Source organism: Gymnoscopelus microlampas (genome assembly GCF_963454915.1).
Source record: "Gymnoscopelus microlampas genome assembly, chromosome: 20".
NCBI classification, from domain to species: domain Eukaryota; kingdom Metazoa; phylum Chordata; class Actinopteri; order Myctophiformes; family Myctophidae; genus Gymnoscopelus; species Gymnoscopelus microlampas.
This window is the reverse complement of record NC_139957.1, coordinates 5,994,797-5,999,796: the sequence shown is the minus strand read 5'-3', so window position 1 is coordinate 5,999,796 and position 5,000 is coordinate 5,994,797.

Here is a 5,000-nt window from a genome sequence, read left to right as displayed (position 1 = left end):
GATTGAATGATCCCAGTCCACTGAGACAGAATGGAGTTATTTATGTCAGGAATACTATAGCGCATAGCAGCAAAACACACATACCACAGCATGCATCTCTATTAGCAACACTGGTATTCCTGGTGTACCACAGTAGGCCCTACTCCAGTATTGTCCAGTGTTGCCATGTCTGCTCATAATCGACTTTGGGCTTGATCTGTGAAGTTGCTTGTAAATATTGGTAGGGTTTTTGAGCTTGTTTCTAAAGTGTACTTGCTTATTTGGGCTTGGTTCCTAATGTAGTTTTAACCAAACATTTTCATCTCAAGGACCCCCAAATAACATGTATTTGTCCAATGGGTGAACTGATATGCTCCTAAGCTAGCTAAGCTAACTGTTACTGTTGAGCAGAAACCTTGTAGCTCCATATTTCATTTTTATGTTATGTTTTTGAAAATTAATGCCCTACACACCAAGGGTGTTGCAGAGAAAATAGCAGATCTGAGCTTGTAGATCGGCTATTTTTGCTCTTTTAAAATGTTTTTAAAATTATAATGAAAAAAGGAACATAGCCTGATTCATTCTTTGTCTGCAACGGCGTCACAGGCCAAAAAAATGCCGATCTACGAGCTCGCAACACGTCACATTACGTGTTTTGTTGTTTTATTGTTGTTAAAACGAATAACTTTTGAATTTATTCCAATAAAGAAGGGGTTTTTACATCAATTGGCCGTCCAACAAGACCGCCAAGGACAGCTTGACCAACTTGGACGGCGCACTTGGACGGCGCACTTGTCAATGCGCGAGGTCTGGAGGGTCTTGAGGGTCTTGACTCTTGAGGGTCTTGAGGCTGGTAAGACGCCCGTCTTATTGGCCCATTCAGAGGATTCTGCATAACCTGCAGCTGCAGAACAATGCAGTTCTGTTCTGACTTACAGTATGTGATATAAGGCTGTTTGTATGCAGTTAACATTGACAAGTTACAATTTAGGCATTTAGCAGATGCTCTTAATCCAGAGCGATTTACATTAAGAAAGATGAACCCGAGGTAATACATCAAATGCATAGATATAGTAATTTAGGATCATAGGTAGACCAAGAACCTTTCATCAGTCTAAACAGTATAACATCAAAAAATGAATAATCTGTAAATTGAAGCCAGGTCAATAAATGAACCTAGCATCTGTCTACATAACATGCTATCTAAATTACACAGTTACAGTCATCGCATCAACATCAAACACATTTATTAGCAAGTAAACATGCCGTACATGTGTGTTAGCCCACTTAGACCTGGAAGGCCTATACCTTGTTAAACCTTTCAATCAGTGTGTATGTATCATCACATCACATCCTATTGTACAGATATGCCACTTCAAAACTTCACACGTTACTGTTCTTACCCTGAAAGTGCCCTGAAAATGCATTTTTTTTCCTCCCTGTTCTGCCCTTAAAAAGGCACTGTTTTGCCCCTGAAAAGAAGTTGTCACTACACACCCCCGTTTTTCCCTTCAACAGACATCCATATACATGAGTACAAAAGAATGTGTGTTGAAGAAGGTGTCAGACTCATTATGAGGCGAAAGGTGATTTGAAGAGGTCCTTGACCAGTTGCTCAAATTAATTAGCATCATAAAAGTAGTGATCATCAAAATAATTCAGCATTTTAAATGCCCGTCTTTGTCCCTCTTATTGCCCTGGGAATCCCCTGAAAATGTAATGTCTTGGCGATGGCAGGACATTTGAAGTTTTGAAATGGCATATCTGTATATCGTCTCTGTCGAGGGGAAACCTCATCATGTCCAAAACTGTTGCTTTTCAGGATTCAAATAAAAAAAACTGCAAAAGTAGCTGATCTACAAGCTCAAAACGCGCTGCCATTGCGAATCTGCTTTTGATGCTTTTGTGTGACGCTGTAGTATGATCAAGGGGCGTTCATTTACGAAAAAAAAATACAAAAATGTAAGATATGGAGATAAGAGGTTTCTGCCCGACAGCAACGATACGTTTTTGCAATTAAAAGTGTTGAAAAGACGTGGGATGGATGGCTTTAATTGTCGCCATCTCTCTCTCTCTCTCTCTCTCTTCCTTAAAACAAATGAGCTGCTAACATCAGTGTTTCTGTCTGTGTGACAGCATGAGCAGTGGCACGTTATAATTCACCACAACAATCACACATGAAGAGGCAATAAAACTGCAGGTGTAACCGCTTCCAATCTCCCACTAATTGTCAGACTCAACTAATGTCATTTTGGCTAAAGGATTATTATCATCACCATTACCATTATCGTTATCATTATTATAGGATCATAATACGCATAATTTCCCCAAGCTGTAACTTTTGAGAGTATAGTCCCATAACAACATGACATGAAGCGTCACTCCACATTGGACAGTCATTAAAAATGATTTCAAAGAAAATTCCGAAATGTCTCGACATTTGTCAGAATAGAGCAATGTTCCCACTTTTTTTTCCAAATTTTCCAAAGTTTTCACAAAATGTAAAATACAATAATGAAATGACATCTACAACTTCACAATGATCAAGCTCGTCGGTTGGATATTTTTGCACGGCAAAGTACAGTATATATACAGTAGGGCTTAATTAAACGGACCCTGGGGCGCGCGGTGGATGGCATGAGTACAAAATTCAGGGTGCGGAGACTCCATAACGGCACCAGAGACCCCGGCCCTCCCCTCCCCTCCCTCCCAAAGTGTGGAGCCAATATAAACCCAACCCCTTGATTGCTATTAGTAGGGTCCTGGCAGTAGGCCATGCTGCTATCTCTATCAGAGAGAGAGAGAGAGAGAGAGAGAGAGAGAGAGAGAGAGAGAGAGAGAGAGAGAGAGAGATGTTCGGGGCGGTGGGTGGGTGCGGGGATGTTGGAGGGTAGTCGCAGCCTTCCTAATTTGCACATATGGAAATGCTTCTTTTTCTCACCGCGCCCACCGTCGCCTCTGTTGTGGCCACGTGGAATTACAGAGCGCTCAGAAGCCGTGAAGACAAACACATCAAAAAAAGCACGCTCGCGCTCGCACACACACACACACACTCACACACACACACACACACACACACACGCACACACACACACACACACACACACACACACACACACACAAGAGGGAGGGGGAGGAGAGAGAGGAGAGATAGAAATACGGACCGGAACAAGAAAGGACAATGAAAGCTGTGGGTCCTCATGATTGAAATAAAGATACAAATCCGCCCTCGCTATCGTTCTCTCTATCTACCTATACGGGCTGGGGGAAGACGAGCTGTTTCTTTTCTCTCTCTCTCTTGTTCTGCCGGCATTTAACGCGATGAGTGCAGAAAGGCGCGCCGCTGACCCGGAACAGATAAGCAGGCGACCTCGCTGATTCGACGTTTCATAAGCATAGCCTCGCCGTCGTTCAAAATGAAAATCATACAAGCACGTCTTGACCGGCGGAGAGGAGGACGACATCACAGTCTGCTGTGATTTTATCAGCATTACAATACAGAGATCTCCATATCGGGGTTCTTTTTCCCTTTTTTGTATATCCTTTCTGACTTAATACTGACTACTGGATTCATACAAACTCTCTCTTTCAAATTCACATTCAGATTCAATTATGCTTTATTGACCCGACAAGCATTCTCATATTGCCAATCTCTCTCTCTCTCTTTCTCTCGCCATTATTGTCAGATTGTTTTTTCTCCCATAATAGTAAAAGTATAAACAAAACATGGCCAATCTACAAGTACTCAGTGTGTTCGCAATGCAACGCATCATGCACTTGTAGATCGACAAAAACATTTTGTGTGCCATTTCACAGTAGGTGGGCCACAGCCAAATACTATGGCTCTTTGGCTCTCTTTGGCATAGAAAGGTTTGGGAACCCCAGATTTTTTACCAACACCCTACCACAGTGATAATAGAAAACTTCACTCTCTGAATCCTTGTAATAGCACTGGGAACAGACATGGGAAAGAACTGTATACTGTCAGTGGTGGAAAAAGTACTCAAATGTTTTACTTAAGTAAAAGCATCAATACTGCAATGTAGAAGTAGGCTACTCTAGCTGTTACAAGTAAACGTCCGTAATTCAAAAATGTGCTTGAGTAAAAGTACAAAAGTATTGGTATCAAAATGTACTTAATTTTCAAACAGCCTTGGTATAAAATAGGGATAAAGTGGTTAATGTATGATTTATTATTTAATCATTTATATCTGCAAATATAATTTTCAAATAATTGTAGTGTAGTAAAAGTAATATTTGCCAGTAGAAGTAAAAGTATAGGCAATTGGAAATACTCCAGTAAAGTAAAAGTACCTCAAATGTTTACTTAAGTACAGTACTTGAGTACATGTACTTTACACCACTGTATACTGTACATATCCATCAATATTTGGACATTACTATAATGACCACTTAAAACACAAATAGAATAAATAGAAACAAACATAAGAATAGCGGGGAAAGGGGTGAATGGGGATATAATGGGGGGGGGGACAACAGGGGTGTTTTCCAGGTGAGAGAACACTTGTTCTGTGAGAGCAAAGGACCCTCTTGTGGCGGCTCAGGAGATCTCTCACAACGAAGACACAATAACAGGCCGACGAACAGGTTGGCATCCATAGATGTATGTACGCGCACGAGACGCTAATGCAGCTTATTTTCTGTTACCACACGTGAAATTAATTTTAAATTCATTTAGTACAATAAATAGATTGAGAGCGACTGTATGGCGTTTCTTCTTCTTTCTCTTTTTTCCCCCTCCTCCTCTCTGTTTTTGTGTTTGTATTTTTGGTTACATCAGCTGGCCAATTTAAATGACACGATAGCGTGGTGTGTGTTTGCCCAGGATTACACGGCTTCATGCATTATGCATGGCGGTATGCATCTGTTCAAGTGACTGTTTTATTTGTGTGTGTTTATAGACGTGTGAGGCTAAATTGATGAAACCGAGCCCCTCTCTCCCTCTCTCTCTCCCTCTCTCTCTCTCTCTCTCTCTACCCCCCCCCCCCCCCCCCCCCCCT